Consider the following 10,533-nt stretch of genomic DNA (forward strand, 5'->3'; position numbering starts at 1 on the left):
TTTTTTTAAATCTCTCAGCGTGAAGATCATGCAATTTTTCATAATTCGGAAATCCGAATACAATAGATATACATGTTTTCAAGTTACATGAAGGTACTTCCTTTTTCCAGTCTATATTAATGTATGTCTATGGCCTGCACACAATAAAATGGATTTGTTTGTTGAAGACTACACAAAACATTTGGTGTTAAGAGAAGCCATTTTTTTTATTTTGTTATAAGGAATGATAGATATATCTCAGTTGGAATCACAGACCTATATATATATTTTATTTTGAACTATTTGGAGAGAGAGAGAGAGAGAGAGAGAGAGAGAGAGAGAGAGAGAGAGAGAGAGAAAGAGAGAGAAAGAGTGAGAGAGAGAGAGAGAGAAAGCGAGAGAGAGAGAGAAAGAGAGAGACAGAGAGAGAGAAAGAGAGAGAGAGAGTTGTCGGACCCCTGTTTAAACGAAAGTTTTTTTCCCCTTTTATTTCTGCATTTTTAATGCAGTGTTGTACACTGGCTTATAAAACACGTCTTATAAACGATATTCGTTTTCAAAATAAAGGGCAATTTTGTGATTCGAATCATTTGAATCAATATGTCAGAAATTATTAGGCAATGTTGAAATAATAGAATCTGTACTTTAAAATACCGGCCCATATAACAGTTCTTATTAACGAAATTTGTTTGCAAAATAAGGGCAATGGTCTGATTCGATTCCTTTGAATCGATGCGTCAGAAATTATTAAGCAATGTTGAGGTAATAGAATCTGTGTTAGAGATTTCGTTACCCCACACTCACCCCTGCTTTACCAGTTTAAAACATCTCCCCCCCCCCCCCTATCCAAGAAAATATCATCCCCTGAACAAAGTCAAGCCATGGCTGGGTCAATAGCCAGCACTGGGGGGGGGGGAACTACTTGAGGGCGTGCTAGGAGGGTGGTGGGTAAGGGTACGGGGTGGCCATAACAATGTTACTTCACCAAGACAAGAGTTGCATTTTAATTTGAGCCGCCCTAAAACATCTTGCCCATGATCCAGTCCCAGGCAGGCCACGTGATGTGGCTGTACAAGAAAGAAAATGAGGAGGCCAAATGAGTCCTGGAGACAAGCCTCTGGTTCTTGTCCGATGTTACATCATTGTTATTGCCGGAGAGAGAGGTCTTAGAAGAAAAGGTCAAACCAAAAGACAGCAGGGCGCCATTAGTCACTGGTGAAATTAGGACTTGGCATGGTCTGGAATATTTATAAGAAAAAAACAGAAAAGAAATATCTATCTATCTATCTATCTATCTATCTATCTATCTATCTATCTATCTATCTATCTATCTATCTATCTATCTATCTGTCTGTCTGTCTGTCTGTCTGTCTGTCTGTCTGTCTGTCTATCTATCTATCTATCTATCTATATATATATATGTAATGTAAGCTACTTATTGATATTTGAACCCATGTGTATATTATGTTGCATCACATTCTTATATCAAATTAAATCAATAGTAATTATAAAATTATAAAACTCATTCAGCTGGTACGAATCATTGATTTACAAAAATATTCAGGCAAAGACACCGTACACCTGCATCAAATGTTGTGAACACATTCTCACGACGGCTGCATGGTCGCGTGGTATGCGCTCTGTATCGTCACCTCGATTCCCAGGTTCTAAACCCAGCCGAGCGCCTGCCATCAAACAGAAGGTTTGGGCTAGGACGTAATAATCTTCAATTCTGAATGAAAAATTGTAAAAAGACGATAAACTCGCATTTTAAAAAAATTATCTTTTCCATCAAATCTCGTTTCCGTAAATTCTCGCGTCACCTTGCGTTGAAAATATTCATGCGCATGTCTATTATGAAAACATTTTCTAAACTGATCTTTACAAAGTAGCTATCCTATAATCCTATTAAAACTACCATAATGAACTTGCATCTCATTACTGTTGTACTCTCTGCTCGCGCAATAATTAACACGCGCGTTATCATACTGGAAATACTTTCTTGGGGCGATTTACTTCTAAGCAGATGTGCTTCTGCGCATGAAAAAAAAGAGCCAGTCTCCCTACAGGAGCTCTATTCCAGTATAGAGGGACACATATAAAGATGAAAGAAAAAGGGGGCCTATCTGTCCGCTGGTGTAATTAGCCCGGAAAACAGCTCTCCACCAAACAAAAACTGGCAATGTTATAACAGGAGGGAGGGGGGGGGGTTTCACGGAGTATATCTCAGATTATTATGGGAAGGCTGCTCCTGCTTCACATCGGCTATCACGACGTCATATCTAAATTAGGGCAAGGAACACAATTATTCCACCCTTCCCTCCCTCGAGTTCCCTTTCACCACAATTTCTCTGTATTGGCGCCCCGGTGTGACATATATCCTGGCTATCAGCTGCATCGTTTGTTCTGTCTTGGAACTTACCAGGTGACTAGCCTCCACCTCCCCACCCCCACACCGTTTCATACCCCACCATTCTGAGTAAAATCGTGTAGTGATAATATTAGACAAAGGATCCGCGGTGAAGGCTGAAGGTTGCTGGGGTTTGGCGCAAATTGCCGATAAACTTGTGGCAGACTATAGACAGCACGAAGATGTCGATAAAAATTTGGTAGACCATAGACAATACAAAGATGTCGATAAACGACAGGAGCTGGGAGATGGGGGTAGGCTCAGTTGGGAACTTCAGATAAGCTTTCACTTTTTATGTCATAGTGTTTGTTTTTATAGTTGGACTTTATTTTTGTACAAGCACTTGAATAGCTCAGTGTCAAAACATGTAGGCCTTCCAACATGGAGGTTTAGATTCAGACTCAATCAACTTTTTTTGTGTGTGTTAAAATTGTTTTTGAAAAGGCAGCACGGAATTCTTGTCCCCCCACACCTCACACCCTCCCCCCACAAACACACACCGGCTGATTGACAAAAGTGATTGGGCCACAGCGCACTGAGAATGCTTTAAGCATGGAAGTTGCGCTAAACAGGTTCCATCCAATTTAAAGGTCAACCACAAGTCCACAATTACCAATTAAAGGACAAAATATATACATTGACTTGACCAATTGTAAAAATGCTCTCAGAGCGCGTTAAAAAAAAATTGAGATCCACTGATAAATCAAACGGTTTATCCTTTTTATGCCACAAACCTACATGGTAAAATTGTATGTGCTCGGTTAAATTTTGAGTCATTAAAAATTAATTACAAGATTGATTCGAAATATAGGACGCAATGTCACTAAATATACGCGAAGTTTTTTCAAAAGTTTATTTATTTATTTTTTAAATTTTGTTTTCTTCAACAGAGGAAATCGTTTCACTATTAGTTGGGAAATCCTTCCACTATTATTTGGGACATTGGAAGGTGGGAACGAAAGGGTAATGGAAGTAACAGATAAAGGATTTGCCAAGACCAATGTAGATACGCCCATGATTCAGCTGTTAAATAAAGCGACGTTGAACCAAAGTGCTACGAGTGATCGCTGTTTGGTATTTTATCTGCTTTGATTGTTCACTCATTTAGTTCCGCGATAGTGTAAGGATACTGTAATGGTTCTAGATCTTGACTATCGTCTTTTCTCTCATCTCCCAGCTCTTCTTTCAGCTCTCAGCTCTTCTTTCAGCTCTTCGCTCTTCTCTCGGCTCTAGATGTCTGCTATCATTCCCACGACGTTCCGTCACTCTCCCGCCTGCACCCCCCCCCTGGTGTTTTCCTTCAGTGTCAGGACTAGCATGTTTTCTTTCCCTACCTCTGTCTTCCGTCTTTCTGCCAGACCTACCTGCTACGTGCTCGCCCCTGGCGTGAAGTAGATACATCTGTGGTCAGAAACAGTGCAAGACTCTCAGTGTACTTTTACTGCATAATGGGATTGATCTGTGTGCATGTAAAGCACGGGATTAGGGAATCACGGGTGGAGGGAACTAAAATAATGAGCTTTTGTTTTCTTGTGTGAGAGTAAGTGAAGGAGAGGGGGAGAAAAGGTGGGAGGGGGGAGAGCGATACAGAGTCAAGGAGAAAAATAGCGAAAGAAACCTGGCACCTCTAGTCTAATATTGAAAGAAAACAACGCGGGTTTTCAAGCGGCAGAGGCGACGCAAGATGTAGGAAACGTGGGCGATCCCCCCAAGGCCATGCGATTCGAGCGGACTCGAACAGAAACATAGAGAGTACCAAACAGCGATGCCGACTCGCTCCAGGCGTTCACCAACAAATGCTTATGTAATGGTAGCTAAATTGCTAAACAAAATCAGTCTACAGTCTGTGGCATACAGCTCAGTAAGCACCAATAGAGCAGGTAATCAAAAGTCGCAAATGGTACAGATTGGCCAGCCAATGCGGAGGACAAGGAACTAGAAGTAAAAATTTACGCAATATTCTGGATCTAAAAATTTTTACAAAAAATTTATATCGTGAATATTATATGTTATATAGGTTAGGTTTGAAAAAAAAAACTTTGCAGGCGTGAAAAGAAGAAGAGTTCTTGTTTTCTTTCAACACTCGTGACACGAAGTTTGACGGAATTCAGTTATGAAGTTATGATGACGTATAGACTGCAAGAAAAAAAAAAAGAGAGAGTGAGAGAGAGAGCTAAGCTGTTGTTTTCACCCAGGCATCCTGCTCGATTGAAGATGAAAGCTGAGATAAGTTCCTCGATGAAGGAAGACCTGGGACTGTGTGGAGATAGCCAGAAGTGATACTCAATTATTTCCCTCCACGTGAGAATGTACTGTTTTTATAGGCACGTACTACGAGATGAAAGGGCGGGACTTTCAAAAACTGTAGAGAGGATATTGGGGGGGGGGGGGGGAGACGTAAAAATGCAATAGTCAATAGTCAATAGTCAATAGACGGTTGGTCTGTCCTCCCCCCCCCCCTCCAATTTTTCTCATCTTTTTTTTTTTTAGAGAAGTTTACTGTTTGATCGTATCATTTCGTTTCTTTGCTTGTATCATCTTTAAAAATTATGTAACAACTAACAACAACCTCTAGAGAAGTTATACCAATAGTTCCATAGGCAAAGTTGTACGGGCCTCTAGAGAAGTTATACCAATAGTTCCATAGGCAAAGTTGTACGGGCCTCTAGAGAAGTTATACCAATAGTTCCATAGGCAAAGTTGTACGGGCCTCTAGAGAAGTTATACCAATAGTTCCATAGGCACAGTTGTACGGGCCTATAGAGAAGTTATACCAATAGTTCCATAGGCAAAGTTGTACGGGCCTCTAGAGAAGCTATACCAATAGTTCCATATGCACAGTTGTACAGGCCTATAGAGAAGTTATACCAATAGTTCCATAGACACAGTTGTACGGGCCTATAGAGAAGTTATACCAATAGTTCCATAGGCACAGTTGTACGGGCCTATAGAGAAGTTATACCAATAGTTCTATAGGCAAAGTTGTACGGGCCTCTAGAGAAGCTATACCAATAGTTCCATAGGCACAGTTGTACAGGCCTATAGAGAAGTTATACCAATAGTTCCATAGGCACAGTTGTACGGGCCTATAGAGAAGTTATACCAATAGTTCCATAGGCAAAGTTGTACGGGCCTCTAGAGAAGTTATACCAATAGTTCCATAGGCAAAGTTGTACGGGCCTATAGAGAAGTTATACCAATAGTTCCATAGGCAAAGTTGTACGGGCCTCTAGAGAAGCTATACCAATAGTTCCATAGGCACAGTTGTACAGGCCTATAGAGAAGTTATACCAATAGTTCCATAGGCACAGTTGTACGGGCCTATAGAGAAGTTATACCAATAGTTCCATAGGCAAAGTTGTACGGGCCTCTAGAGAAGTTATACCAATAGTTCCATGGCACAGTTGTACGGGCCTATAGAGAAGTTATACCAATAGTTCCATAGGCACAGTTGTACGGGCCTATAGAGAAGTTATACCAATAGTTCCATAGCCAAAGTTGTACGGGCCTCTAGAGAAGTTATACCAATAGTTCCATAGGCACAGTTGTACGGGCCTATAGAGAAGTTATACCAATAGTTCCATAGGCAAAGTTGTACGGGCCTCTAGAGAAGTTATACCAATAGTTCCATAGGCAAAGTTGTACGGGACTATAGAGAAGTTATACCAATAGTTCCATAGGCAAAGTTGTACAGGCCTATAGAGAAGTTATACCAATAGTTCCATAGGCAAAGTTGTACAGGCCTATAGAGAAGTTATACCAATAGTTCCATAGGCACAGTTGTACGGGGCTCTAGAGAAGTTATACCAATAGTTCCATAGGCAAAGTTGTACAGGCCTCTAGAGAAGTTATACCAATAGTTCCATAGGCAAAGTTGTACAGGCCTATAGAGAAGTTATACCAATAGTTCCATAGGCAAAGTTGTACGGGCCTATAGAGAGGTTATACCAATAGTTCCATAGGCAAAGTTGTACGGGCCTATAGAGAAGTTATACCAATAGTTCCATAGGCAAAGTTGTACGGGCCTCTAGAGAAGTTATACCAATAGTTCCATAGGCAAAGTTGTACGGGCCTATAGAGAAGTTATACCAATAGTTCCATAGGCACAGTTGTACGGGCCTATAGAGAAGTTATACCAATAGTTCCATAGGCACAGTTGTACGGGCCTCTAGAGAAGTTATACCAATAGTTCCATAGGCAAAGTTGTACGGGCCTCTAGAGAAGTTATACCAATAGTTCCATAGGCACAGTTGTACAGGCCTATAGAGAAGTTATACCAATAGTTCCATAGGCAAAGTTGTACAGGCCTATAGAGAAGTTATACCAATAGTTCCATAGGCACAGTTGTACGGGGCTCTAGAGAAGTTATACCAATAGTTCCATAGGCAAAGTTGTACAGGCCTCTAGAGAAGTTATACCAATAGTTCCATAGGCAAAGTTGTACAGGCCTATAGAGAAGTTATACCAATAGTTCCATAGGCAAAGTTGTACGGGCCTATAGAGAAGTTATACCAATAGTTCCATAGGCAAAGTTGTACGGGCCTATAGAGAAGTTATACCAATAGTTCCATAGGCAAAGTTGTACGGGCCTCTAGAGAAGTTATACCAATAGTTCCATAGGCAAAGTTGTACGGGCCTATAGAGAAGTTATACCAATAGTTCCATAGGCACAGTTGTACGGGCCTATAGAGAAGTTATACCAATAGTTCCATAGGCACAGTTGTACGGGCCTCTAGAGAAGTTATACCAATAGTTCCATAGGCAAAGTTGTACGGGCCTCTAGAGAAGTTATACCAATAGTTCCATAGGCACAGTTGTACGGGCCTCTATAGAAGTTATACCAATAGTTCCATAGGCAAAGTTGTACAGGCCTCTAGAGAAGTTATACCAATAGTTCCATAGGCAAAGTTGTACAGGCCTATAGAAGAGATGCATGCCTGATGATTAAAACGTAAACTTGCAATAATACATAATACACAGAATTATAACGGACAGGTACAAGTAGCTAATAAAATACCCAGAATAACATAAAGATAAGGCCAATGTTCTTATTCCATATACTAGGATATGTTCAAACAAGTGCTCCTTATTCCCTAGCCCCATTAGAGCCTGGAACGGGTTGCTTGAATCAGACAGGAAAACCAATGACTAAGCAGAGCTTTACCTTTACCTTTACCTATCCCTTAGTCTGTTGGACCGTTGGGGCACCAGGCAAGATTTGTCGACCGTCTTTCTCCATTCCTCCCTTTTTTTTGCCTTGATCAGAACCTCTCTCAATGGCAGGCCTGTCCATTCTTTAATGTTGTCCTCCCATCGCTTTTTCTGTCTGCCTCTTCTTCTTTTTCCTGGCACTGTTCCCTGAAGAAAGGTCTTTGCGAGCCCCGTAGATCTTGTAATGTGGCCAAAGGTTTTAAGCTTTCGTTTTTTCACAATAGTAAGCAGGTCGTCATGAGCTCCGATCGCTACAGTAACCCTGTCTCTGATTTCTTGGTTTGTGATGCGGTCTTTGAATGTGATGCCTAGGATCCTTCTGTAGCATCTCAATTCCATTGCTAGGATCCTCCTCTCAAGCTCTGCATTCAACGTCCACGACTCGCAAGCATATAAAAATGTGGCCATGACCAGAGAGCGCATCAGTCTAATTTTGGTGCCGAGGGCTAAGCCCTTATCTTTCCATTATTTTAAGTTTTGAAAGGGCTGCTGTGGACTGTGCTATTCGAGCCAATAATTCGGGTTTTGTTCCCTCATCTGAGACAATAGCTCCGAGGTATTTGAAGCTGTTAACACTAGTTAGCTTTTCACCTCCAATACTGATGCCTCTTTTAAAGCCCTGATGGCTATTGGTCATAATTTGAGTTTTTTCGGCATTTATTTGCATGCCATATGCTGCAGAAGTCTTGTCAATGCGCATCACCAGGTCAGCTAGTTCTTCTTCTGTCCCTGCTAGGCCGTCAATGTCATCTGCGAAGCGCAAGTTAGTAATTCTTCTTCCTCCAATGCTAACAGTACCTTCATAGCCCTCGAGGGCATCTTCCATTATCCTTTCAAGGAAGATATTGAAGAGTGTTGGTGACAGTAGGCAGCCTTGTCTTACTCCAACTGTGGTTTTGAACCAGTCCCCAATATTATTGTTGAAGTACACCGCACTGGTGGCCTCCTTGTAGAGGTTCTGGATAACTTTGATTATGTTTTTATTAATGTTGTACTTTTCCATTGTCGCCCAGAGTGCTCCGTGCCATACTCGATCGAAAGCTTTCTTGAAATCAATAAAGACATGGAAAAGATTCTCTTGGTGTTGGAGATATTTCTCACAGAGTATTCTGAGGTTTAGGATTTGCTCTGTTGTGCTGCGACCTTGTCTAAAACCTGCTTGTTCTTCTGATATGATGTTGTCTGCTATCGGTTTTAGCCGGTTTAATATGATTTTTAACAAAACTTTGCTGGGGTGACTTATGAGGCTGATGGTGCGATAGTTTTGACAGAGTTGTAAGTTGCCTTTCTTTGGAAGGGTTATTATGAGTGATTGGGTCCAGGGTTTGGGCCAATCTCCTGATTGCCAGATCTTGTTGCAAATCATATAGAGTGCGTTTATCATAGTTTCTCCTCCCGCCTGAAGAAGTTCGCCAGGAATGTTGTCAACTCCGGCCGATTTTCCCTTTTTCAGGGCTTTTACTGCTGCTGCTACTTCCGAGCGAAGAATCGGATAGTCGTCAATGTTGGAAACTGTCGGGACATTTAGTATCTCTGGATCTCCTGAGATTTCAAAGTTATACAACTCTGAACAGTATTCCGTCCATCTTTTCAACACATCTTTGTCCTCGGTTAAGCATTTGTTGTTTTTGTCTTGTATTGTGTTGGTTCTTCCATGCTTTGAAGTAGTGAGGTCCTTTACTAATTGGTACGCTTTTTTGCTGTTGTTTCTATTAAGTCCCTGTTCAATTTCTTGACACTTATTCTCTATCCACTTTTTCTTCGCTTCTTTCATTCCCTTTCTAATCCGTTTGTTGACGCTTTTGTATTCTTGGACATATTTTGGGTCGGACAGCTTTTTCCCTTTAAACTCCCGTCGCTTGTCACAGAGTTGGAGTATATCCTCTGTTACCCAGGGTTTTTTGGGCGGGCGGAGCTTCCCTAATATTTCCAGGGCTGTATCTGTGACTGCTGTGTTTAGCATATTGACTTGCGTATCGATATCCTGGTCATTGGAGTCCAAGATGTTGAGGGCTGCAAAGCGTCCTCCTACTTGTGCCTCGAATATGGCAGCTACTTGGGGGTCTTTCAGCTTGTCCAGGTCAAATTTTATCCTGGTAGGTCCTTGTTTTGTTACCTTTTTTAGGTGTACTTTAAAGGTCATCATAACAAGGTCATGGTCGCTTCCAATGTCAGCTCCAGGATGCCACAAAAAATCGCGTATAACCACATGGCACAGTCCGAACGGAGAGCACCACAACCAGATCGACTATATCATGGTGCAACAGCGTTTTAAGACAAGCATCCATACAGCTAAAACAAGAAGTTTTCCTGAAGCAGAGCTTAAGTCTCTAATTAACATGCAAAACTAGATTAACACAATAATAGGCGTAGCATGTAATTTTTTAATTTTTTTTTTAAAACGTCTTTAGTTTACTTAATAAGATAAGATATCAATAGTTTTACAAGCAACAACATAGGAAGGGTCTAAAAGATCATCTCCTAGTATCTAAAGTCGATGGAAGCTCTCAGAAGAAGAAAGCGGTTACCCTTGATAAAACTTGGACACTGATGATCGAACTGTGCAGTTGGAGCGCATAACTTTATTGACTTTATTTTCAGGTGTTGACCTTTGAACTTGAAATAAATGGACGTAAGATAATGGAAGCTAAATGTTCTAAAACTGCATTGTATATGTTTTACATAGATCTAAATATAAAAACATATCACAAGGTCCCCTGGGCTCGCAAAAAAAAAAAAAACTTCCTTCAGGGAACAGTACCAAGAAAAAGAAGAAGAGGCAGACTGAGAAAGCGATGGGAAGACAGCCGAATGGACGGGCCTGCCATTGAAAGAAAATCTATGAAAGGCAAAAGACAAAGAGGAATAGAGAAAGATGGTCAACAGATCTTGTGTGGTGCCCCAACGGTCCAACAGACTAAGGGGAAGGTGAA

This window comes from Biomphalaria glabrata, chromosome 8 (genome assembly GCF_947242115.1).
Source record: "Biomphalaria glabrata chromosome 8, xgBioGlab47.1, whole genome shotgun sequence".
NCBI classification, from domain to species: Eukaryota; Metazoa; Mollusca; class Gastropoda; family Planorbidae; genus Biomphalaria; species Biomphalaria glabrata.